This window comes from Bubalus bubalis, chromosome 6 (assembly GCF_019923935.1).
Source record: "Bubalus bubalis isolate 160015118507 breed Murrah chromosome 6, NDDB_SH_1, whole genome shotgun sequence".
NCBI classification, from domain to species: Eukaryota; Metazoa; Chordata; class Mammalia; order Artiodactyla; family Bovidae; genus Bubalus; species Bubalus bubalis.
In genome coordinates, this window is record NC_059162.1 from 31,630,180 (window position 1) to 31,657,947 (window position 27,768).

The 27,768-nt window shown below is 47.0% G+C and overlaps 1 protein-coding gene across 2 annotated transcripts in view; it reads left to right on the top strand.

Moving 5' to 3' along the window:
- Nucleotides 1–27,768, top strand: part of KCND3 (potassium voltage-gated channel subfamily D member 3) — a 225,892-nt gene that overhangs the window by 161,499 nt on the left and 36,625 nt on the right. The window lies entirely within an intron of this gene.

Below are 27,768 nucleotides of genomic sequence, written 5' to 3' on the forward strand. Positions count from 1 at the left end.
GTTACCATATGATCCAGCAGCCCTACTCTTGGGCATATCCAGAAAAGATGAAAACTCTAATTTGAAAAGATCCATGCACCACGATGTTAATAGCAGCACTATTTACACTGGTCAAGACACGGGAGCAACCAAATGCCCAGCAACAGAGAAATGGATGGAGAAAGTGCGGTATATACACATAATGGAATATTACTCAGCCAGTTAAGTAAAAAATGCCCTTTACAACAACTTGTGGACCTAGGGATTATCATATTAAGTGAAGCAAGTCAGACAAAGACAAATATAATATGATATCACTTATATGTGGAATCTAAAAAATGATAAACTTATTTACAAATCAGCAATAGACTCATGGACAAATAAAACAAACTTATGGTTACCAAAGGGAGGGGAGAAGGAGTAAATTAGGAGTTTAGGATTAATAGATATACCCCACTATATACAAAATAGGCAACAAGGATCTACTGGACAGCACAGGGAACTATATTCAGTATCTTGTAATAATCTATAATGGAAAAGGATCTGCAAAAGAATATATATGTATACATATAGATATACGTATATACACATATAACTGAATCATCTTGCTATACACCTAAAACTAACATAACATTATAAATCATCTATACTTCAATAAAAAATAAAAGCGCAAAAATGTAATGGAGGCATGCAGAAGAATAGTAAGCAGTTTCTGTAGATACTCCACCCTCAAGGAGGTGGTACATAACCCTCCACTCCTTCCGTGCAGACTGTGCTTAGTCACCTCTTTGCAAAAGGACAGCAGGAAAGGAGCAAGGAGAGTCACTCTGAGAGCAGAGAAGCCCAGCAAGCGACCTCGGCCAGATGACCGAGGTCAACAGCAACACTGATAAATCACGTTACTAGCATAACAGGACTCCTCGACTGAGAATGACACTTTCTCTCTGTGGTCTTTCTCCCAAAAGCCTATAACTCCAGTCTCATTGTGGAAAAATACTAGGCAAATCCCAATCGAGGGACCTTCTATGAACTACCTGACCAGTACACTTCAAAACGGTCAAGATGGTCAAAAACAAAGACATTCTGAGAAGCTTTCATGGTCCAGAGGAGCCTAACAGGACCTAACAACTAAACGTAATGTGATATTCTAGATGGGATCCTAAGTGAAAACTAAGGAACTCTGAATACAGTGTGGTCTTTAGATAATAATATATCAATAATATTCATTCATTGTGGGAAAATCTACCATATTAACATGTAAGATGCTAATAACAGAGGAAACTGGGTCTCTGTGTGTACTGATATCACCATTTTTCTGTAAATCTAAAACTATTCCAAAATTTTTTAAGTTTATTTAAAAAATATAATGAGTAAGATTAAAAAATATAATGGGTAAGAGTATAAACTCCTACATTTAGCATAAAAGTGACTTATTATGTAAGTGTGTCTTGGGGGACATCCAAATTAAATACAGCTTTTGGGAAAGACATCTTGGGCTTTTGAAGGACCAAATCTCAATACATGGCTCTGGGCAATGTGATTGTGAAAGGAAGAGTGATCCTGTGCTGATCTAACATCTCAGAGTCCAGATCAGGCAGCCTGGCAGGACTCCACTGCTCAGACCACAAGAGGAGTCTCAGCTTGGACTCCAGATTTCCTGGGTTCAAGCCCAGGCTCTGCCACATGCTAGCTGTAGGAACCTCGTAAAGTCATTTAACCTCTCCAGTTCTGTTTCCTCATCTGCAAAATGGGCAATTAATGGTAATAACCTGATAGAGCCATTGGGTGGCGCTAACCCCTGGTCCACGATAGGAAGTGGATCTTTGTGGGCAAAGGGTCTGATGTGGGCACTGTGAGCCCCTTACCTTATTTCAGATCCTTATTTCAAAGGGGTCTTCAGCATCTCAGAGAATAGCTGGGGGAGTCACAGGGAACTCATGATTTACCTTGGAGAAAAGACTGGACCTGAGAGTTATTGCTTCAATTCAGAGAAAAGGCCGCCAGGAAGAAGTGACAATCTTTGTCATTCATTCACTGAAGCCCTAAGTATGTCCTTAAGCCTGTCTGGATTTTTGCTTCCTTATCCTCAGAGTATTGATAAGGGCATCTTTTGGTCAATTTTGCAGGGAGACTGAGAGGATAAATCAATTAATAAATATGGAAGTACCCTGGAAAAAAAGCAACTGTTGTTGATAAGCATGTGCTTTTATTAAACTACATTGATACCTAGACATTTGTATATTTCCTATTGTGCTTGTTCAGGCTTCCCTGGTAGCTCAGCTGGTAAAAGAATCCTCCTGCAATGTAGGAGACCCCAGTTCAATTCCTGGGTTGGGCAGATGCCCTGGAGAAGGGTTAGGCTACCCACTCCAGGATTCTTGGGCTCCCCTGGTGGCTCCGACAGTAAAGAATCCACCTGCCTGCAATGCAGGATTCGATCCCTGGGTTGGGAAGATCCCCTGGAGGAGGGAATGGCAACCCACTCCAGTGTTCTTGCCTGGAGAATCCCCATAGAGAGAGGAGCCTGGTTAGCTCAGAGAGAATACACAAGCTTTGGAAATTTACCCAACTTCTGTGAACCTCAGTGTCCTCTTGTATAAAATAGAGATCATCAATATGAATCTCACAGCGTTTCTGTGGCATCACGTGCATGCCTGGGCCAACACACAGTCAGCATTTAGCCAGCAGTGACTGCTATTCTGCCCCTCCAGCCGGGCTGGGGAAGTGCTGGTATTCTGAGTACCCCATCCATAGGGCCTCTCAGGTGAAATGGTGGCTGCCCTTGGTGGCTCTAGGGGTTCAGAGGGAAGAGCCATTCTCATGGGAGATAAACTTGAGAGAGAATGACAATGGAATCCACATCACTGGAGGGCAGACTGAGAAAAATCATCTATTAGAACCACTTTTTGTGGAGCTCTTAATTGTCAAGAAGGTTCTGGGTAAAGCTGGGGCCCAAAGGGTGTCAGATTACTGGGAAAGAGAATTGGATGGATGAGAGAGACATGAAGTCTCGGCAGAACTACCCAGCAGTAATTATGCTTTAGGAGAAAAAAAGAGAGAGAGAGAGAAGGCAAGAGGCCCAAGCTGGCAGTGCCCAGACAAGGACACAGCAAAAGGAATGCAAGTGATTTGGTCCCTTGGGATTCCTGTTGACTTGTCACATATCTCAGATGACCAGAAGGCTTGTCCTGAATCTACCCATGTGAATTTCAACACCTTTCAGGGCATGAAGCCATGCATTATACCAAAAAAAATCTCCTTACACAAGAGATTTCTAAAGATATTACCACATGCCTTTGGAGAAAAACAACAATGTATTAAAAAATTTTCCTACAGTGCCTGGAGGTACAATAGACAATGACAGATGGATCTGGATTTACATAAAATGACACAGACACTGATTTTCTGAATATTTTTTATAAAATCAACAACTAAAATGGATCACCCAGACACACAGTTCCCCACCCAACCACTGCCAAGAAGCACAGCTCCCAGCAGGGGCCAAGCAGAGTGTCCAAAGGTCAAGAGTTAAACCCCCACCCCCACCCCCGCCCATTAGGCTCGGCTGCTTCCCTTCCAGACCTCCTGCCAGCACTGCCTCCACCTCTGCAGGTTGCTTTGGAGGATAATCAGCCTGGAGTTTCTCCAAAAAACAGCGCTAGCTTAACTCTTAGATGACGGAGAGCCCTCCAAGTCACTGGGATCCAGGTTGCTGTCTGTCTCTCCAGGGTGGTTCAAACTCACTGGATGCAGATGAGTTGAATTATCTGTACTCAGAACAAGTCCCCACATTTGAAGAAAGATATTGACAGACTAAAGCATGTCCACAGTTGAGCAATCTGGCTGGTGGGGGGCCTGAGCCATGACCTGCTAGGAAAATTGAAGGAAGATGCAGAGGGATCTGCTGGTTGTCTTCAAATACCTGCAGAGCTGTCATATAAAAAAAAATAAGAAACTTGCTTCATGTATCCTCAGAAAGCAGAATTAGGACCCAGGTATCCTAGTTAAGGGCTTCCCCAGTGGCTCAGCAGTAAAGAATCCACTGGCAATGCGGGAGATGTGGATTCAATCCCTGGGTCGGGAAGATCCCCTGGAGGAGGGCATGGCAACCCACTCTGGTATTCTTGCCTAGAGAATTCCATGGACAGAAGAGCCTGGTAGGCTGTAGTCCATAGAGTCGCAAAGAGTCATACATGACTGAAGCGACTGAGCATGCGCACATGCTAGTTAGGAGCATCCCTGGTGGCTCAGACAGTAAAAGAATCTGCTTGCAATTCAGGAGACCCGGGTTCGATCCCTGGGTTGGGAAGATCCCCTGGAGAAGGGAATGGCTACCCACTCCAGCATTCTTCCCTGGAGAATTCCATGGACAGGGGAGCCTGGCGGGTTACAGTCAATGGAGTCACCAAGAGTCAGACACGACTGAGCGACTATCACTTTCACTTTTTCATACAAGTTAGAGGGAAGCAGATTTTGGCTTCATCTTGAGGAAGACTCTCTCGTGGTTAGTGTCTCTGATAATCTAACTGCACAGAAAAATAATCAAGTTCTTCATTGTGACCAGAGTTCAAAGACTGGATGGCCTCCTGTCAAGCTTGCTGTTGAGAGGTTCTATTTTGGATAAAAGATCAGATGAGGTGATCTAAATTCCTTTCCAAGCTTCAGATCACATTCTCAGTCAGTAGGGAGAGTAGAGACTGAGGACCATAACAACCTGCAAGTGAAAGCAAGCCAAAGAGAGCTGAGATGAGTATGTTAAGCTGGGGAAAGTGAAAGCGAAGTCACTCTGACTCTTTGCGACCCCGTGGACTGTAGACCACCAGGCTCCTCCGTCCATGGGATTCTCCAGGCAAGAATACTGGAGTGGGTTGCCATTTCCTTCTCCAAGGGATCTTCCCTACCCAGGGATCGAACCCAGGTCTCCTGCATTGCAGGCAGACACTTTAACCTCTGAGCCACCAGGGAAGCCTAAGCTGGGGAAAATATCTTTGAAGTTTGATAAGACTCGAGTTCTGGTTTTAAGCTCTTGGGTTTTGTTTTTCAAGCTCTTTTTAATAGAAGGAGCAGTAAATCTGAGTCTGAGCAACAGGATTAGAACTCATTTCTGTTGTAGTGTTTAGAGACACCTGCCCCTCAGAGGAGTGTCTGCAAGTTCTAGCGGGCATCAGAGGCTACTTTTGTTCCCAGGCATTTTCCTCTTCTGACTTTCAGGTGGTCCCAGAAACAGGAAGAGGGCTGGATGAACATACCTAAACCTCTCCGTGGCTTAACTCCTTGGTCTGGTCCCATGTGCAATGGCATGAGTGGAGTGAGGCTCACCCAAGTGGCCATCTCAGATAACTCAGAGCCGTACTTCCTGTGTTGTCAAGGATGTATTCTTAACTGTGGGAAACCAGCCTTCTTCCCACTCTTAGCCTGTGTGTTTGGGCCCTTCACCCATACCCTGGACAGTCCGTTTTCCTCCTGAAATAAGCCCCGGTCAGTGCCACTTCTTACTGGGTTTTCTTCACTCTTTCTTTTTCAGTTTTAGTCAGATTAGTTTGTTCTTAAAGGTTTTTAGCTACAACTGCCCACAACCACCTTCCCTGAACATCTATGTATGTACCATTTATCAGTTCTATATTTAGGGAGATGTCCCCCTGGATTAAGAAATTCATAAAGAAAGTGACATTGAGAGACTCCGTCTGAGACTCCTGGCCTTTGTGTATGGGCAGCAGAAGGCAGAGTAATTATTCCAGAAATCAACACCATCAATATTTGGACAGCAGTACCCTTAATTCATTCTCTTCCTCATCCAACAAATTCTGGCTGGCTTGGTGCTCTTGCTTCGACCTGTCTGAATTTCTCATTTTGAGCATGATTCCTAAGGAGCTGAGGACTTGTTACAGGCTTGACGTATAATTTCAGGCAAGTCACCTTTCCTTCGTGGGCCTCCGGCTCCTTGTCACGGAGCCTTTGCCTGTCCCTCTGGGCCGTGCTGGGGAAGGCCACTCATTAGGGACGCACTGGATGCCGACCAAACAGGTGCAAGTGTTCCAGGCTGCTTGCAAGCAAGAGAAAGGTCTGCACTAATCATCCCAGAGTCTAAAAGGTTTCCAGCATCTGTCAAGATCCAAGTGTAAACCGGGCACCATAATTGGGCTTTAGTATCTCCAGCAAGTTTGCCTGACACCTCTGCAGAGCAGTGGATGGATCAGACATGGTGTCAAATGGCGAGCCTGTTAATGTGCAAAGCAGAGAGGTGTCAAAACTGGCAAAAAGCAAAGCCTCCATTTCTTCTCTATCTCCATGAAAATGAGTGAATGCGGAAGCTCGGCTGCCACCAGGAACTAGGGACCACGGCCAGCTTGATAACAGTGCCAGTGTTTGGTCCTAATGCTTTGCTGGCTTTCTCCCCTCTTGCCTCCCAGCTGCCCCTGAAACTTTAATTATTTCCTGGACCTGGTATCATGTCTGTTTGCTGGTGAGGGAAGAGAGATGGCTCCCATAGAAATACAAAAGCCTGTCGACTTTCACAGCAACCATGGGGAATAGAGTGGCTGTTTTTAGTTACGAAGGCATGTTGGTGGGAAGGTTTACCAAAGGTGTATTTATTCATTAGAACTACCCTTCTCTTCAGCCCAGTTATCTCCAGCATCACATTTGTCACTCTGCCACAACATCGGTGGGGCAGGAAAGGGGGAGCTGGGGGAGACACACGGAGAGAAACTCGATCTGAACTGAAAACTGAACTTTCAGATGAAGGGGTTGTGAGTCTAAGTCAAGCAGGACCTGGGGACCCCCTCCATGTTCACCTTTCCCTGCACTGGTCTTGAAAATAATTCAAGCTGCCCTAACCTTTAGGAGACATTTTCAGAAAAGATGAAAACAGTTTAGAGAAGGAAGAGATATAAAATTATAGAAGAGATAATTGGAGAATTCCATTAATGTTTATTAAAGATACCTTTGATTGGCCAAACCCTCCCTAGAAATTTTTCAGGAAATTAGAAAGTCTCCAGAAAGAAAAAAAAAAACAAACCCAGAAAAAGAATTGCCAAATCGGATCCATACTGTCACTCAGCAACCCAGGCTAGTCTCAGAGTTCGAAGCCTCATGGCTACAGTCCATGGGGCCACAGAGAGTTGGACACAACTGGGCAACTAACACTTTCACTTTTTTTGATTTCACATTAAAAGAAAAAGGGATTACAGACTTTGAGGCCAGGAGGAGTGCTGCCTGAATTGATCTACCTCAATTTGTCTGAAGTTCTGTTTAATTATAAAATTCAGGCAAACCATGTTTACCTTTATATAAAAAGAGTGATTCCCCACATCTTCTAGTTTAATAGAGCAGTTCTCAACCTTTCTGATCTCAGAAAAATTATTGAGACTCCCAAAGCACTTTATTTTTGTGGGATGTATATGGTATTAGAAATTAAAACTGGAATTTTTTGAGTATTTAAAATATCCATTCATTAATTTATTTAAAAATAATAATTCCATTGCATGTTAACATAATCTTATAAAAATAGCTGTATTTTCCAAAATAAAACCAGTGAGAAGAGTGGCATTATTTTACCTTGTTGCAAATCTCTTTAAGGCCTGCCTTAATAGAAAACAGCTGGATTCTCTCATTTATCTCTGCTTTCTATCTGTTGTTCTATGAGGTTTTAGCTGAGGTATCTGAAGAAAACCCAGACCCACACAGCGTTTAGTGCCAGGACCGGGGTCGGGACAAGCAAGGCACCTAGGGCAGAAGATTTAAGTCCGTTCCCTCATCCAAGGTCATGCCAGCACAGGGTGGGCCCTGAGAGTGTGGGCCTCCTTAAATCTGGCATTCTAGCAGCTTCAGGAACCGCACATTAGTCCCAGCCCTGTCACACAGATGAGGAGTTGGAAAGGCAGGAAGTACTTTTGTAGCCTTGTCAGGTAACGGATATTATTTTTTGTGCATGTGTTCGTGCTCAGTCACCAAGTCGTATCTGACTCTTTGCAGCCCCATAGATTGCAGCCCGCTAGGTGCCTCTGCCCATGAAATTTCCCAGGCAAGAATACTGGAGCGGGTTACCATTTCCTCCTCCAGGGGATCTTCCCCACCCAGGAATCAAACCCGCGTCACGTGTGTCTCCTGCATTAGCAGACGGATTCTGCAGGTAGTGGGTTGGTTGCATTGTGGAATCTGAACCATACAATGTGCTTTTCACATCATATTTACAACTAAAATCTATTGTTCATTCTTGCACTCCGAATGCTCCTCTACCCATATAGTTACTCACTCTCTGAGTCTCAAGACCTGACCCACAGGACTCTGCAGACTGTAATTTGAAAACTGCTGGCCTCAGAGGTGTTCCAGGAACAGCCAGGAAGTGATCATAGTTGGAATGTAGGCAGATACAGAGTCATGAGTAAGTCCAAGAGGCTTAAGAACTAAACTGGGGCCAGACCCGAGCAATAGTATATGCTACACTAAGAAATGGGCTTGTGTCTTTAGCCCTCTAAGGAGCCACACTAGAGTCTTAAGTGGAGGAGTGAAGGGATCAGATCTGAGTGTTAAGATTCATTTAGTCATTTGTTCAACTGATATTTATTGAGCTCCTATTATATGCCAGGTTCTGGGAACAGTGAACAGAGAAGGTTTCTGCCTTCATGGAACTTATATTCTAGTAAGGAAGCAGAAATAAATAAATATAGACTGAGATCCACCCTGCTGGCAATAGAGGATGGACTGGTAGAGAGTTGGACTGAGGGGAGGGGAGTGCAGACAGTTGTATAATGGTCCAGGGAAGAGATGATGGGGACCAGGGGAGCAGCAGTAGAGATTAGGGGAGGGAGCGTAAATGAGCAGGCTTGACATCAAAGACATGCTAAGCCATGTTCCTACGGTGGGGAGTCTAGGATGCTGCCCTGCATGCTAACTCAGGCAGTCAGAGGGCACTGCCCCCGAGATGGCACATCCACGAGGAGTAGCGCCTGGCTTTGGATCCTCAGCTCAGTTCACAGCATGCTGAGACTGGAGTGCCAGGGAGAGGGGGTTCATTCAGGTGGAGATGTCGAGTGAGCTGTTGGATTGTATGAGTCTGATCTCAGAATGGAGGACTGGACAGGGACTGAGATGTAAGAGTTGCCACTTATTCTGGTGCTGAGCGGATAATGTCACACAGGGACAGCGCTCAAAGTCAGGAGAGACGACAGCCAAGGGACACTAACGTGTCTACCTGTTCTCGCACCTGCCTCGAATTTCACGTCTTAAGGCAGACGCGTCGTCTCCCCACTCCTGAGGACTGTTCTCTGTCTCGTTGATGATGCTGTTGACCTTAGGAGCTCCCCCTTGCTCAGCCCTCACCTACCATGGCTTTGTGGTTTGCCCAACTCACCCTCTCTTACCCTGTACGCCCCTATTACCCACGGCATTCCTAAACTGCTGCCTTACTCATCCACTCTATTCTGTCTGGAAACCCCAGTTTCACTGCCCCCTTCTATACTCAGCAGAAGCTTGTCCACCTAGAGAATTCCTACTCATCCTTCAAGAACTGCCCAAGCACCCACTTTCATTTTAGGTCTTCCCACCCACTCCACCTCTGACCACACACAAAAACACACCAGAGATGCGGTTGGTCACATTCTCCCTCAGTTTCCAGTCTTCCTCGTCTGACTGCATTCTAGCGCTCCTCACACAGTGGTGCAACCATTTGTTCACGTGACTTGCTCCTGACTAAAGTGGAAGTGGGAAATATGTTGATTTGTCTTCTTCACCCTGGTGTCTAGGGTGATTCCTGAATGAGTGCTGAGACCTCAACCTAATGAGTTTACTGGGGAAGAAAGACTGCCAAGCACCAGGGCTGGGGAAGCAGCCCGCAGACCCAGCATCAAGGCCAAAGGGAGCACTGCTTGGGGTGTGAGCAAGGCTGCAGAGGGCTGTAAGCATCACAGGGCTGGAAGGCAGCTAGGAGGTGGTGTGTTGGTTCTGGGCACCTCATTTGTCCAGAGAAAGACCCCGGCAGTGACTGGTGTGGTGAAGGCGGGGGGTGAGGGGACGGTGGGGGGAAGCGGAGGCAAAGAGGGTGGTGAGAACAGCAAAGGGCGAAGCTGAGTGTCCAAATAAGAGGACAGAAAGCTGAGCGGAGTTTGCGGGTGGGCTCCCTCCAAACCCCAGCCTACCAGGCTTGCAGCACCTAACAGATCCCAGGGCTCCCCCAAAAGTAACAGTGAAAATCCATCCTCCCTAGACAGGCCTGAGAACTAGGGACTACCGAGCCTTCTCGGGGACCTAAATAAATACCTCTGAGCCTTCCAACCAGAGGGCTTGTCAAGGCAGCAGCTGGCAGCACCTGAGGCCCACAGAGGGCATGTGTTGCTTGAGGAGACAGGGAGAGAGCAGGCTCGACCAGGAGAGAGGGTTCACATTGTGACCGATGGGAGATGGAGCTGAAGAGTATACACGCACTCTTCTTCGTCTCTTCGAACAAGAACAGTAACAAGCTCAAAGCCCAAACAGAAGCCCATAAAGCGAGACAGTTATTATGAGACAGCCACAGGTAGATGGAAGGAAAAGCTGGGTCCCAGCTTTGTTCACAGAGCCCCGGAACATTGTGCAAATGTCAGGCTCTGTGAGGGAAGTAAAAAGCCTTTGTCTGATCTTGATGCCAGTACTGAACACAGCCCTGAACCCAGCAAAAGTGGCTGGAACCCTGGTCACTGGGCTTCCCATGCCCAGATGTGCCCCATCAGGCCACGCTTCTTGCAGTGGAGGGGCAGAGCTTCTCCCTTTGGAGAAGCCCCTGAGCAGAAGAGGACGGAGATGGAATAGAACAACCCAGAAGCTGCAAACCTTCTTTCTTACTCGCTCTCTATCCCAGGGCTCTAGAGAAAGAATGGCAGGGTCTCCTGCTGGACCAGTGAAGCTCCATTTCATCTTCCTCCCCTCAGCCCTGGCTGATCATCAGGGTGTCTGGAGCAGGAGGGAGGGAGGAGCTAGATGAGACCAACACCACCCACCTGGGGGAGGGGGTGTCAGAGGGGAGTGGGACAATATATAGACTTTGGAGTCATGCAGGCTCTTCTAACTAAAGCTTTGTAATCTCTCTGAGTCTGTTTCCTCATATACAAAATGGGTATAATGGACCTCCCTGGGGGTACAGTTAGATAAGAATCCACCTGCCAATGCAGGGGACATGAGTTTGATCCCTGGTCCAGGAAAAATTCCACATGCCATGGCGCAGAGCAACTTTAGTCCATGCACAACTGCTGAGCCTGCCTGCTGCAGCTACTGAAACCCATGGGCCTAGAGCCCATGCTCCACAAGAGAAGCCACTGCAGTGAGAAGTCAGCGCACTCCAACTAGAGAACAGCCCACACAGCAAGAGACCCAGCACAGCCAAAATAAACACATAAATAATGGGTATAGTAATATTAATAGCTCCAGCCTCATAGGATGGGTATCAGGAGTGTGTAAGCTGATGCAAATATGGTTGTCAGCTCAGTGCTTGGCATGTACTAAGTGCTCACTTCAAGTGAGCTATTGCCATTGTAATCGCTGCAGTTATCTGTTCAGGGCCCTCACGGGGCTTAGGAACCCCAGTACTTGACTTGCAAAGTCAACAGGTATGAAATTCTGCCTGCTCAGTGTCCTGGGCCCCCTGGGGAGTGCTGAGATTCCTATTCAAATAGGATTCCTGCATTGTGACCACAAGAGCGTCAATGAGCGCAGCAGGAGAGTACACAGGGTACTCAGGTCGGCTCAGCTCCTGTTGCCTTCTCTCCCCTTTGGGCACCTCCTGTTTCCTCACATCTCACCCACTCCACTCAGGGAAATTCCCACTGCTATTGGCATGCACATCTGCTCTCCTAGGAGCGCACACTGTGTGCGCATGTCTCCCCATTCTGCTCCGCATTTGGGCAAATTACTCAATCTGCGCCTTAGGTTTCTCATCTGAAATCTGGCAATAATAATAGTGCCAGCCTCGTAGGATTGTTGGAGATTAAACCAGGTAATTCATGTGAAGTGCTTAGAATGAGTGGCCTATTTGAAGTGATCATTCAGTGATGGGCTTCCCTGGTGGCTCAGATGGTAAAGAATCTGCCTGCAATATAGGAGACCTGGGTTCAATCCCCGGGTCAGGAAGGTCCCCTGGAGAAGGGAATGGCACCCCACTCCAGTATTCTTGCCTGGAGATTTCCATGGACAGAGGAGCCTGACGGGCTATATTCCATGGGGTCACTGATCAGACATGAGCGAGCAATTAAAACATCTTCAGTGTGAGCTGTTATTCTTATTATTATAGGAAACCCATATCTCCCATGAGTAAGGACTTTGCCTCGTCCTATGAAAACCCTGAATGAATTATTCAGCTTTAGGGACCTTTCAGAAACTACGAATTCATGAACAAAATAACCCACCTGTGAGCAACCTTCTGATTCAAACAAACATTAACAACAGAAAGAGTAAAAACCCTACATCATGCCTGAGGGCCTGAGACCCAAACGTCTCTGTGTCCCTAACAAGGGATCAAGTGGGGGGCAGTGCATGCAATAGGCAAGCATTCCAGGTCACAGCAAACACATATCCTAGACCTGGGAAGTCAGGAGTAACGTTATTATGGTCCCATGGCTGCTAGAAGAAAACATATCTCACAAGGAATGAGAGACTCTAAGAATAGAATTATAACAATAAACTGAAAGTGAAGTCGCTCAGTCGTGTCCGACCCTCAGCGACCCCATGGACTGTAGCCTACCAGACTCCTCCGTCCATGGGACTCTCCAGGCAAGAGTACTGGAGTGGGGTGCCATTGCCTTCTCCGATATAACAATAAAAATCACATGTAATTCTAACTAGGAAGAAAATAGGGCATCTAAAAAAATCAGTGTGGCTACATGAGGTACCTCTAATGAACCTGGAGTTTTAAAAGTCCAACTGGGAAAAATACAGTTGTGGCAAATATTGGATAAATGGTTAATATCTTTAACATATAAAGAGTTCACATATATCAATAATAAAACCCCTAAAGCACAATGGGAAAGTGAGCCAAAGATGAGATAAACAATTCACTAAAGAAGAAATAAAGCCAGCTTTCCAAAAGATGAAAATTCTTTAATCTTACTTGTAATCAAAATGAAAATTCAGACAAGATAGCTACTTTTGCCTTGCAAATTTGCAAACGTTTCTAGTTTTTTAAATGAGTATTCAAATCTGCTAAGTGTGCAGCAAATAGTCCCATTCAAACATTGCAGGTGGGATAGTCACGTCTTAGATCTATCCTGTGGAAATAGTGCTAATTAATAGTGGTATTAATAGTGGTATTAACAGTTATTAATAGTGTTATTTGTAAGAGCAAAACTTAGAAGTAATTGAAATGCAACCATATAGAATGATGTTTTCAAAAATATTTATTTATTTATTTGACTGTGCTGAGTCTTAGTTGCAACCCGTAGGATCTTTAGTTGCAACATTCGAACTCTTAATTGCAACATGTGGGATCTAGTTCCCCAACCAGGGAGTTAACCAGGTCCCCTGCATTGGGAGCCTGGTGTCTTAGCCAGTGGACCACCAGGGAAGTCCCTAGGATCATGTTTATGATGAGTTCACGGTGGTGTGGGAAAATGCGGGAGACAAAATTGCACAGATTTTTAAAACAGCAGCAAGAAAGACTGGTGGAAAACAACATACTAACGTCCTGTCTTTGGGTAATGGAACGATGGACAGTTAGTTCTTTCTGCATTTCTGCTTGGTGGTTAGATTTCCTTCAATGAACACGCATGACTTTCATTATGAAAAAAAAAAAAGAAACTTTAAAAGTTCAGTAAATATGAAAAGACTAGAAAGAAAGTTACATAATTGAAGACAAATGCAACACACAAGTGCAGTCGTGTGGCCAATGTCACCTTACACCTTAAAGCTTCAAGTGGGTCTGGCCTGCGGCAAGTGCTGTGATCCACCCAAAGAACTAAACCGTGTACTCCCAGGAACGCACACACAGCGAGGAAGCACGTGAGAGTTGACAGGAAAGACTGAACACAGTGGGCTGTTGTGCGAGAAAAGGAGGAGGATCCTGGACCACAGACTCATGGGTCAAAAAATCATAAGAGTTTTGGGGCATTAGTGACCCCCACTGTAGTCTGCTGTTTCCCATTGTGTGTGCCTGGACCACTGGCACCCCTCAAAATGACTCTAAATGAAGCTTGAGGCCATTTTGGTGGTGTATATACAGATGCAGAATTATTTTTTTAAGCTTTTTTTTCAGTTTTCTGTCCATCTTTCCAATCATTCCAAGGAGAAAGCCTTAGTTTGATGACTTAGATTAGTCTTGTTAGATGAGTGTTGTTGTGAATCTCTCTTCCTAACAAAGCACGTGCAAGCTGCAAGCTCTGTACCTTCAGCAGACAACAGCATCTGGCTGGCATTTAACAATGCAGGTGGTGTGTGGACAGAGAAGAACAGCCAGGGCAGGAGAAGGAGGAGTGGAGTGTGGTAAACACTTGGGCATCTGGAACATGAGGGGGCAGGAAAGCGGGGTGGCTGGCTATGAGTCACCCGGCTGGCCAATGGCTGCCGAAGCCTGGACACCTCCCCCCAGCCCCCATCAGCTAGGAGCCCCTGCTCGGCGCTCCCCTGCCTTCCACAGAGCTGTCTCCTCGAGGTCAGTGTCTCTCTCCACTTTCCTCTAAGCAGCAGATTGACCCTGTCTTGTTCTTTGCTGTGATTGTCATTTCTTGTTTGGTTTTGTTATGTTTGTTGTTGGACTCTATTTTTCCTTTGAGTTGGGAAGGGCATGGGATCATGCTAGCAGCACAGCTAAAAACGTTTTTAATGCGCCTCTGCACTTTCCCTAGGAAGCCAGCATCTTCCACATCCTTCTCTGGGGGCCACGCTGCTCCCCAGTACTTGGGCTTTGTCTATTCACAACTAAAGCAGCCTTTTCCTTTTGTTTCAGTTTTCAAATGTGAATTTGTACAGAGAGTCCCCAGCGTGGCTACATTAGTGGCTTTAGATGCATCCTGATTGGGATTATTCGTGCTTGTATAATCAACTTCCCCTAAGATCTCTGGCCGTGGGTTGGTACCTCCCGGTCTTGCCTGGGCTGCTAACTAGCTGAGGGACCTTGCGTGAGTCATTCAGCCTCACTGACCGGCTCATAACCCCACCCCGCTTCACTGTGAGGGTCGCACAGGAGGACCAAATGAGCTGCTAGTCACGACGTGCTTTGCAGGGCAAAAGCGCCCCACAATGAAATGCGTTATGCAGCTCCTATTTTTCTTTTGCTTTTCCCATCAAGGAAAATGTTCTTCAGATTGGAAAGCGTAAAACCAGCACCATTAAAAAAGAACCAAAGCTCAAAATGGGAACAAAGAGAAAGAGTGGATCAGTCTTTAAATGAGCTCAATCTCTGGATGCCTTAGAAGCATCAGGCCTGATCTGCGGGCTGGGATGTGACATGAAGGCCATGCTGTGCTGGGGACCAGAGTAGCTTCAACGGAGGGGGAACAGTTGGACAGGGGGACTTTGGCCACTGTGAAATGTGAGACCCCATTTAAAGGAATAGGGAGATTTAGATAACAAGACTGAAGGAGGACACATGTACCACTGCTTGCTTCTGGTAGGGATTCTCCCAACAGCCTCACACATTCCCCTGCCCAACCCCCAGGACGCTTTGGGATCTCTGAAGAAAGTTCACCATCTCCCCAGCAGCCTACTTGGTGGTACTGGGAAAGAAAGAGAGAGACCATGGAGCAGTGGGACCCCCGACTCCTGTGATTCCACCCACAGCTCAGCCCCCAGGCTGGGCCCCACCACCATCTGTCTGGGGCAGATGGCTGCTCCACACTTATAAACCACACGACCTGCCGCAGGGGGTTGTGTCTTGGCTTTCCCATCTACAAAGTGGAAATGGTATCTCACTCAAAGGCTTGTTGTGAAGTTTAGAAAAGATGACATGAAATTCTTAGCACAAAGTGCGTTCACAAGATATTAGTTCTTTCCCCCTTCTCCACTTCTCATGTCCCTATTTCTGATTATACAGAGGAAATTGCTTCTACAAAAATAAATTAACATAAACTCCCAAATGATCCAGCAATTCCATTTCTGGGTATATACTCAAAAGAATTGGAAGCAGAGACTCAAACAGATGTTTGTACACCCATACTCATAGTAGCAACCCACTCCAGTGTTCTTGCCTGGAGAATCCCGGGGACGGGGGAGCCTGGTGGGCTGCCGTCTATGCGGTCACGCAGAGTTGGACATGACTGAAGCGACTTAGCAGCAGCAGCACTCATAGTAGCATTATTCACAACAGCCAAAAGGTAGAAGCAACCCAAATATCCACCCACAGATGAATGGGTAGACAAAATGTGGTACACACAATGGAATATTATTCAGCCTTAAAAAGGGAAGGAAATTTTGTCCCATGCTACAGTATAAATGGAACTTGAGGATGCTATGCCAAGTGATTAAGCCAGATATAGAAAAGACTAATATTGTATGATTCCACTCATATGAGGTACTTAGAGTAATCGAATTCATAGAGACAGAAAGCTGAATGGTGGCTGCCAGGGACTATGGGGAGGAGGAAATGGGGAATTAGTGTTTAATAGGCATAGTTTAAGTTTGGGAAGACTAGAAAGTTCTGGAGATGGATCGTGTGATAGTTATAAAGTGTAAATGCATTTAATGCCACTGAACTAGACACACCTAAAAATGGTCAAAATGGTGAATTTTATGTTATTTATATTTAACCCCAGTAATAAATTGCTTACATAACAACAAAAAGAAAGTGAAAGTGAAAGTCACTCAGTTGAGTCCGACTCTCTGTGACCCCATGGACTATACAGTCCATGGAATTCTCCAGGCCAGAATACTGGAGTGGGTGGCCTTTCCCTTCCCCAGGGGATCTTCCCAACACAGGGATCGAACCCAGGGCTCCCACATTGCAGGCAGATTCTTTACCAGCTGAGCCACAAGGGAAGCTAACAACAAAAAGGTATACCTTGATTTGAGATCATGACACTATTTCAGAAAAATTAAAATGTAAAAGTCACATACATCTTAGAATAAAGAGAATATAATTTTTAACTTCAAAAAAATGAAAGAAGACACACAAAGAGGAGAGTAGAAATACAATTCATCAGGGCACACTGTCAAGGGCATAAACCAGGTCTCAGCGGGGAAAATCTCAGCGTGTAGCTTATAATTCCTGAAAAGAATCCAAACCCCCATCACTCGCAGTCCCAGAAGATGGGATAAACAACGAGGAGATGAACCCCACGTCTGACTTCCGTGACGTCAACACACACACACACCCCTCAGAGCCAGCTGTGCTCACCACGTCCCACGGCAGTGGGGCTGTAGTATGCTCCCTGGCCCAGTGACTGCTCCTGGCCCCCCACACAGAAGCCCACTGTCTGCTGACAGAGGGCACAGGAGCCCAGGGTGAGGGGCACCTGGGGTACCCGGCTGCTAGCACTACAGGAGGAGAGGATGCTGGCTGGGCCTCCCGCTGGTGTGGAGGAATGGGAGGGGCTTGCAGCTCATCACTGGGTACATCCAGGTGTCCTGAGTCCCACAGCCTTCAGGCTGTCCCCTGGAAACCCGGAATCCCAGAGTGATCCTAAGGCCCAGGTGGACCCTGGAGCGGGCCACCCTCAGCTTCCTGAGAGACAGGTAACAGACCTCCCCAAGTCCTCTTTCCAGCACCACCACAGACCCAGGACACTCTAAAAGGCCCACAGATGAGGGCTCCAAAGAAACCCAAATGTACTTTCAGGCCCCGGGCGGGGCTGAACTCACACGTACAGACAGGTCCACACCAGGCGCCCCGTTGCCCAGATGCTGAGGCCATGGGCTCCTGTCCTGGACAACTCCACTACCAACTAGCTGTAAGGTAACTGGCCTCTCCAGACCTCTAAAGCTGGATCTGTTCCCAGACCTGGAACCTCTGCACACAAGGAAGGGAGATCTCCGTTCCTCTCCGCAGGCCTCCCTAGGCGCCTGAAAGGACAATGCGGATAGACAGATCCTGCCCTTGGAGGGAGGTGTTATATTTATAGTACCAGCAACTCAGTGGACATGAATTTGGGCAAACTCTGGAAGATAGTGAAGGACAGGGAAGCCTGGCATGTTACAGTCCATGAGGTCACAGAGTCGAACACAACTTAGCGACTGAACAGCAACAAGAACAAATCTGTTTCCTAGGGTTGCTGTAACAAAGCACCACCAACTCCGTGCTTAGGATGACAAAAATGTATTCCCTTGCAGTTCTGGAGGCTGGAAGTCAGAAACCAAGATGTCGGTGGGCTGGTTCCTTTTCAGAGGCTCTGAGGAAGAACCTGCCCTCTGCCTCTCTGCTGGCTTGTCTGGTTGCCCGCAGTTCTTGACTTGTACGTGAGTTACTGCAATCTCTGCCTGCATCCTTACATGGCCATCTTCCCTCTGGGTGTGTTCACATCTCCCTCTTCTTATAAGGACAAGAGTCATTGGGTTAAAGGCCACTCTAATGCAATATGGCCCCATCTGAACTTGATTACATCCACAAAGACCCTCTTCCTGATCAGGGCACTTCCACAGGTTCCAGGGGTTAGGATTTCTATATATATGTTTGTAACAAGACACAGTTCAACACAGGGAGCTTCCAACAGTAGAAGTGAAATAATGGAGCAAAAAAGAAACCGCAAAAACTTCATAGAGCCAGTCAAAGTTGGTCTTCTTACCCTTTCAGAGCCTCAGTGTTTCCACCTGTGAAATGGGGTAACACTGTTTACCTTGCAGGGTATAATATGTGCAAGGCAACTAGCACTCAGTAGGCACTCAGTGAGTAGGAACTAATACTATTATAACTCTTATCCTCATTATTATTTTTAGCCTAACTGCAGAGACATAACTGGAGCATAGGGCTTCCCAGGTGGCATTAGTGGTGAAGAACCCACCTGCCAATGTAGAAGACAATGAGATGCAGGTTGGATTCCTGGGTCAGGAAGATCCCCTGGAGGAGGGCATGACAATCCAGTATAGAATCCAGTCCAATACAGAATCTCCATTATTCTTGCCTTGAGAATCCTATGGACAGAGGAGCTTGGCAGCCTACAGTCCAAAGGGTCACAAAAGAGTCCGATACGACTGAGGCAACTTCACACATACAAACAACTGGAACATAGCAAAATACCCTGGAGGGAGACTAGATCAGAGTGTGGGAAACAGGAGTAGTTTAATAGAAGAGATGATATGAAGTAAGCCTGGGAAACATGGCTAGGATTTTGACAGGTCAAAGCTGCAGGGGAACGAAACCCAGGAAGTAGGAGCTCCACAAACAAGCCTTGGAAGCAGGAAAGTGTAAAGCGTGTTTGAAGAAGAGCTTCGAGTTCCATTTGGCTGGAACTTGGGAAATGAGTGAAGAGTAATGGTAATTAAGATTGTAAAGGAGCATTTGGACCACAGAACACGAGGAGTTTGCACTTAATTCATAGTCAATGGGGAGCCCATGAATGTTTTTTGGAAGGAGGAAGGCAATTAAACCTGCATTTAAGAAAATTAATCTGGCTGCAGTGAGCAGAGTCAGAAAGCCCTGGAGCAGGCAGTGATCAGGGCAGAACCTGGAGGAAATGCCTGCAGGAGGTGACAGCGTTCCTGGTCCTGGCTAAAGGCTGAAGGTGAATTGTAGGATGCGCTTTGGGACTCAGTCACTTGGTGTGGCCACTCGGACAGGTCACACACTGCTTACCCCATTGTTAGTGGTTGGCCCAGTTAAATAAGCCAGAGAATGAGAAGTCATGCATGGCATCACTTATATGTGGAACCTAAAAAAAAAAAAAAAAAAAAAAGTAAAAAAAATAAACCAACCAAGAAATAGAGAGTTGAATGGAGGTTGCCAGGTAGCAAGGTAGGGGAAATAGGGTGAGGTTAATAAAAGGGTACAAACTTTCAGAGGAGCTAATATAAAACATGGTGACTGTAGTTCATAATGCTGTATTGTATAACTGAAATTTTCTAAGGAAGTAGAACTCAAATATTCCCACTAAAAAAGAAGAGGTAAATATATGAGGTGATGGATATGTTAATTAACTAGATGAGGGGCATCCTTTCAGAAGTATATGCATGTATCAAGTCATCATGATCTACACTTCAAATATCTTGCAATTTTATTTGTAAAATTTATTTGTGAAAGCAGCTCATACAAAGGCCCTGCTGAGAGAGTAAAACTCAAATGTTCTCACAAAAAGAGAAGATAAATATGTTTTATTTGTCAATTATACCTCAATAACACTGAAATTTAAAAAAAAAAAAGAACAAAAAACAAACAGGGTGACCAGTGATGGACACTTGGTGATTTTTAAGACCCTCCCACCAGAGGAGTGCTCTCATCTATTAATAAGAAGACACCAGCAGGGCCTTCATCTTTTCTTTTTTAGCGAGAACATTTGAGTTTTACTCTCTTAGCAAGAGGGTACACGGAGGTGGGAGTGGGGAGGGCTCATCACTCAGCGTCTGGCCCCTGCCCTGCCCCTTCTCCTCCCCGCTGGGAGACTGGCAGTTTGAGGGAGGCCAGAGCCCAGTCAGGCTGCTCAAGAGCTGTGAGCAGGCTTAATTGCTGCACATTAACTTAACTTTCACCTCGGTCTTACTTTAGAATTCTGTGAATATTTATGAGTGCGCTCTTGCTTAATGAGTAGGGGAACAGAGACATTAATGAGCTTTTTATCCCTGTTGGGCTTGGGGAATTTTTTTGTTTGTTGCATATCTCTAAGCTGAATTCTAGCTGCGCTGTACCTTTTTTCCTCCTGAATCCTCAGAGGTGAGACGTGTGAGACCCTTTTCACGGCCGCCATCCAGGCAGAATCTAAGCACACGAAGGTGGAGGGGCAATGTGTGTGTACCCGTGTGTGCACGTGTGTGTGTGTGCCAGTGAAAGACGGTGTGTGCTTATGTGTGGCCACACATGGGGATGTGTGAGCTCCCCTGAAATCGAAGAAGGCCTGTCCGTGTTCAAATGAGAATCCCAAATTGCTTCTCCTCTTGAGTTGGGCCTCTCAGAGATGAGAGGAAAAGTGAGGCAGGGCCTTCTATCTTTCCGAGGGTCTTCTTAGGTAGCTGAGGTGTGGGGCTGGGCCTCCCCTGGGCCCAGCATCTAGGGCCCTGCCCTGGGATCTCCTCAAAATGAGACAGAGCCCGAGGCCTGTGCACCTGCCCATGTGAGCCTGGAAGGCTGAACAAGGCCCAGATCTGCCCTGCAGACCCGGGGGAGGGTCAAGGAGGCTGCTCAGAACAACCAGCCTGGGGCTTGGAGCCAGAAGGCAAGCTTAGGGGAAAAATGCACATTCTCACCTGCACCCAGAAAATTTGGAGAACATCAGTCCTGTTGCCCTTGGGTTTTAGCCCAATCTCTAAGGGATATGAAAGCCTGGCCATTGCATATTTGATAAATTAGTAGAAAAACAGAAGAGGTCCCAGAAGGGTGAAAACCCCTCCATGCTAAAACACTGGGTTGTTTCTCCTTCAGCCTTTCAGCTGCTGGAGACCCTCCACCTCTCTCTGCCTGAGAAGAAAGAAGGTGGATAAGGTAGGAGGAAAAAAGTAACTGACTTCTGGTCGCTCAAACCCAATCACTCTTAACATTTCTGTATTTTTATGTATAGCTTCTGTTGTTCTCTTTGCCTAGCTCAATGGCCAATTCCTTAGTGTAAGCCATTGGGTCAGTATCAAGTCTGTGCTATTATGAACAATGCAGAGTTGAACATTTTTATGCATTTACTTCTGAATGACACTCAGATGAAATTACTGGACCAGTGGTCCTGGACACTTTTACATCTCTTGATGGATACTGCCAAGTCACTTTCCAAAAGAGATGTACCAATGGGCAGTATATGAAAGTGCCCATTTCAATGCATCTTCACTGGGACTATTTTCTCATTTTTTTCCTAATTTTTGCTGATTCGATGGGCTAAAATGATAGTATTTCCTTGCTGCCTTAATTCACATTTTTTAGTGTATAATGAAGCAGGATTCTTTTCCATGTGCTTATTGACTAGTTGAAGTGTTCACAGTTCAAAAGTTAGGGGGGAAAATGTTTATTTGTGCATGAACTGTGTGTGTGGACATGAGGAACGTGCTGTGTGTGTGTGTGTGTGTGTGTGTGTGTGTGACTTTGCAGGCTGTACAAGCATCCCTGAGACCAGATGCTTCCATTTGTATGTTTGCAGGTGTGACTGCATGTAGTTGTGATGTGTGGTTATTTTCACCTTCTGTGGGCGACAGGGAGGTGAAAAGCTTTGGAAGAGCTTTTGTAAGCTTTGGAATCTTTCAGGCTGCAGTTTAGTGTCACCAAGTGGGTAATTATATGAGTTGGGACCAGTTACTTGGCCTTTTGCTTTAAGTCTTTGTTTTCTTATCTGTAAAATGGGGCTAATAATACTTATGACATAGAACTATGGAGACTAGTACATGAACCAACGAAGGTACAACAGAGGCCCTCCTACCCAGAGTTCCCCTTGTTTTTCCTCAGGTTTGGGTGTAAAGGTGGGTATGTTTGGATGTTGGTGGAGACCCATGAGGTGACAACATCCTAGAGAACCATGGCAGCCTATTCTCTGTCCTGCAGTCCCTAGCAAAAAGCCAAGTTACTCTTCAAGCTCTGAAAATGTCTGTGTGGAATGAATGGATGAACCTCTATATAAGCACATATAGGGCTTTGTTGGAAGAAACAATAGGATCTGAGTTAATTCCACTCTAATCATCCTTACCTCCCTCAAGTTCTTGAGGGCAGGGCAGGTCTTGGGGTGGCCCTTTTCAATCTGACGTGTTTCATGAATGAGACACGTATGCCCACGAGAAAGGGGAGAGGCCGCTAGCAGGAGGGCATGTGGGAAACCCTCCCAGAGTCAGTATGGCCAGCCAACAGCTGGAGATGTCATCAGAAGGTATTCTCAGGACTTGCCCCCTTCCCAAGGAGGCAGCAATGGCCAAGTACAGGCTCTGGGGTTCACATCTTGGCCTCATTGCATTGAGCTATGGGGCTGAGGCAAGTCATTTAAACTCTCTCTGCCTCAACTTCCTCATCTATAGAATGGAAGTCTGATAACACCTGACTCCTAGACTGTCATGAGGATTAAGGGAGATCATTCATGAAAAGCTCAGAAAGATGAGCTGCTTTTATTCCCATTGTAATCCCAGCCTGCCTTATTTTCCCTCACTTTCTCCCTGGGTCCTGGGAGGGGCTGCTGGCGATAGAGGAGGGGCTGGGCAGGATTCCAAGGAGGAAGACTTTTCTGTGTGTGAATATCCAGGAGAGCCCAGAAATTTCTTCTCACCTTCTGCCTGACATCTCTAAAGAGTGGGGCTTATGAACTGGTCAAAATGACAGACCAAAAAGAAGAGGAAGGAAGGGGAGGGAAGAAGAGGGGAAAGGAGGAAAGAGAGGGAGCATCACTGTGCTATCAGATTCCTGAAATTGGCCAAGGGGCCAAGGGGCTGGTCTGAAGGGCAGCTTGGCACACAGAGAGCTGGAGCCGGCACGCCACAGGCAGGATCATTTCTCCGAATGCAGTCTGGAACCCCACCCCCTCAGACTCTGGCCCTGTTCTGCCACCGAGGCCTTAAGTGTTCAGATGCACCCTTGGGCCTAAGCTGTCCCTTCTGCCAAAGAGAGAAAATTGACGGCTCCTCTCAGAAGCAGGAGGAAGCTAAACTGACCAAAATTCTGCCCACTGCTTTATGTTCTTGGGAATAAAGGCACCACCACATGAGTCAAGGTACAAATATAGTCAGGTCTTCCACTATTTGATCAAATACTAGGGCATTGGGCCTTCCTCATATGGCTAAGCAGACACATCCTAGGGACTTATGCAGGGAAGATAAATACGTACATGGCTTAGACAGCAAAGCCAAGAGCTACAGAGGTAGATAACTATGAGGGGAAATTCAGCCAGCATCTTGGCAGCTGGGCCTGGGTCCCCTCCACCAGCAGGACATTGGAAGAAACAGGACCTGAATGTTAGCATCCATTCTCTGGCAATAACCCCCCAGCTCTCAAAGCAGATCTTTATCCCAGCAATAGGGGTTTCTCTAATAATAAGTTCTCTTCTCTGAGCATTTGGTAAAGCCAGATTAGGGCGAGATAAGAAAATAAGAAGATGACAGAAGCACCTCAATTACTCATCATTCGCTAATCCCTCACGCAGCATGCACGGTATGCAGAACTCAGGCTCCATGGGCAGACCCAGTTCTTGTCCTTAAGACACACCCATGTCTTATTCCCATGGATGTTCACATAGTGGAGGCCCAATAAATGTTGTTTTCTCTTATCACTGTGGAATCTGCAATGCTCTCCCAGGTTTCCCCAGAAAATGCAGGGCTCACCTCCTCCAGGCCCCACTTTGGTCTGTGGGGCCTCTATTTTGAAGCTTACCCTGCTGCAGTGTAATCGATCAGGTGGTGTTTGGGCTCGTCCACTAGTCAGCACGTCCCTAGGACTGGCACGATAACACTGCTGCATCTTTCTCTGCCCAGTGTCCAGACAATGCCTGGCATGAGACATATGTGGGTGAAGCCTATTCATGTCAGATGCTACAGATCTGTCTCAGATAGTGGGCTCCCCAAGGGCAGGCCCACTTCTTTGTTTACCTCTATACTGGAGACCTACCCCTGGGCCCAGTACATCATCAGTGCTCCTCATCTGATGAGAGACTGGTGTGTTCAGCAAATTCCCTAAACACTCAGACAACTTACAGCATGCAGGTAGGGTAGGGGCCCTCAACAGAGGGAGATGATATGTACAACGCATTCAGCACGGAGCATGACAAAAGCATATGCACTCACTCAATATGGTTATTGTTACCTTGAGCAAGTCACCGAATGCTTCTGGGCCTTAGTTTCCTCATCTGTAAAATGGGAGAGAAATCCCAGTTGCCACAGGATTATTGTGGGTGAATCCTAGCAAGTACTCACCTGTGTCTTCTGAACCATCTGCACCCTTTGACTCAGCTACAGAGCAGCACCTGGCTAGGAGAGATGCCCAGAGCAGAGCCCCCTCACCTGGCACCTGGCTAGGGGAGATGCAGAGCCCCCTCACCTGGCACAGGTGTGCAAGGCATGGGCCCCTCTGCCCTCGCTGGAGCCTCGGGATGCTCACCCTGGCTACAGGCAATAGCCCTTGCTAACCCCAGGGACCTGGACAAATATTCGCGCTGTGCATTACGCCATGATGTGAAGACGGCACAGGCAGAGGTACTGACCTGGAAGATCAGGTGCCTCAGCTGCAGGAGAAAAGGCATGGCCTGGTCTCTGATGCTCAGCCTCCTCGTTGCCATGGCTCCTTTCCGACTCTTCATGTATTTTTAAAAAATACGTAATTTCCTAGAGGGAAAATAAATTGGATTGTGCATTAATTTGAAGAACTGTGGTCTGATAAGGCTGGCATTGAACCTGCTGGCTTCTCATCCTCACTAGGGTTCAGAGGGTGATCTGGGGGCACCCTGGGACCCTGAGTGACCTCTCCCCCATACCTACTCCACGCAGAGGGCACTCCCACCTGGTGGGCCTTCAGCTGCGCCCCCCTGCTCTTCTCTAGCCAGATTCCCAGGAGCCTGAGGTTATTCACCTGCCTGGGGGTGCCCACTCCACCCCGCTTCTTCACCTGGGAAGCTGAACCAGCTGTTCCTGCTTCCCTGGTTCTAAGCGCAGGGCCTCTCCTGGTGGGGGCTGAGGGCAGAGGATGCTGGGAGGACACCTGTCTGAATGCCCCAGGGGCTGAGCAAAAGAAATTCAAAGAGTGGGAGTGCAGGTGTGAGTTCCGCAAGGTATGAGGCTCGCCTCCTGCCAGCCTGCACCCAGCAGCCGATGTGTGGGGCTTTGGTTCAGATGCTGGTGTGACGCAGGAGTGGGTGTGGGGCCCAGGTCTACTGCTTATGAACTGGGTGACCTCAGTGAAGCTGTTATACAAATGAGTCCCCATGCCACCACCTGTGAAGTGGGAATAAGAGAACCTACTTCACTGAGCCCTCGGGCAGATTAAAATGTAAACGCTCCAAGGGAAGAAAGTGCTGCCACAGTGCTAGCTTACAGTCAGCACTCAAGTACTAGCAAGTACTGCCCTTATTTTTGATAGCTTGCCTATTTCACGCAGGGATCCTACCCCAGCTCACCTTGGAGGAAAGCTCCTTAACCCAGACCCTCAGCACTTAAGCCCTGACTGCTCCATGTGGACAGTCGTGGGCGCCCAGGGACCCCACTGGCATGTCTGCATTTTCCAGAATGCCTGTTGCGGAGTGTGGCATAGGGACAAAAGCAACTTAGTAGCTGACCCTGCGGTGTGAAAACTGGCTCCCCCAGTGGTACCAGCAGAGCCAGGGAGCCAGTCCTGACATCCTCTTCCCACCCTGCCCTCCCTGGCCAGCACAGCTACTGCTCAGGGAGCATTTAGTGGGCATCAGCACTTTAGGAATATCACCCTGCCCAGGTATTAACATTGTCCCCAGTTGTCAAATGAGAAGACCAAACCTCAGAGAGACTGGCCCATGTGACACCGCAGGTAACAGCCAGAGCGGTTCCTGCCTGTTCTTAATCCCCACACTGCACCAACTGCCTCTTGGTCCCTTGGAATCACTCTGAGCTGGGCCTGGGAACAGGTAGTTGGGAAAAAGGTAAAGAGATGTCCAAGTCTAAATTCTCTAGACCCCAGACTCAAGGAAAAATATCAGTTACTCACCTCTTCCCAGTGATTAACATCTTTCCAGGGGAAGTTTAAAATAGAAACTTTAGTCATACCTTAAGGGAGCTGAATGATTTCTGAAAACAATCAAGCCTTAGTCTTTTGCAGCCAAAACTGACTGCCTGGAGCTAATGGAGTGGACAGAGGCACAGAACATCGATCCCCAAAGGGGATGGTCCTAAGATTGCATTTGACTCGGGAGTTCCATAATGGCCTTTACCCAGGGACCCAGAAACACATGCCCAAACCCAGTGGATCTGCTACCCTTCCATCCTTCCATCTCCCATCACTCATTCATTCTGCCTTAGCTGAGCCCAGTACCCAGATAACGACAGACACCACCCAAATAACCCAGGGTTCTTTAGCCTGTTTCCTGAGCACCTTCTATATCCCAGGTACAGTTAGAGCTGTCTGGGTCAAGGCAGCCAAAAATACGTTGGCTTCTCTATTTGTATAGTGTTACCTGGTTTTGTCCAAGTTCCTTGACATCTCCTTTTGACCCTCACCGTACGCTGCCAATGGAACAATGTATATAAAACACACGGCCTGGAATGCAGCACACTCTTGTCCCACTCCACGAGTGTGAATCCTCTTTTTCTCCTGTGTCCAAATAGCACACGGGTCACCAAACTTACTGAGCAAAGGAGGAAGCGTAAAGCACAGATTGCTGAAATTCACAGGGCAGTGAGAGCCAGGACCCCTCCCCCATGAATCGTGCTGTCCAGATGCCCTCTCCCCTTACTCAACAGTTTTATACAGATAAAATCTGTTTAAATTGACTATTGATTGTGGTGTTGGGAAGGTGTGCATCAGCCTGCCTGAGGCCCACGTAGGTGTAGGCTGGAGGGAGAGCACAGGCTGAGACCAATTATTTTAGCCCCGTCATTAGCTTGCCTGCTCTTACAGCTGCCACAGCCCTTCGCAGCAAAGTCCCCAATTTGTTATACCCTAGGGAGAGCCCCTGTTCTTTGTACACATACACACACACACACACACAAAAACCAGACACAGTCTGGAAAAGATATGGCCAAGTTTTACTCTTATTTTAAGTCACTCAGTGGAGTGTTCCTTTGTCTTTTCTGTTATTAAAGCCTTGGGCTGACAGCTGCAAACCAGCTCACGGGGTC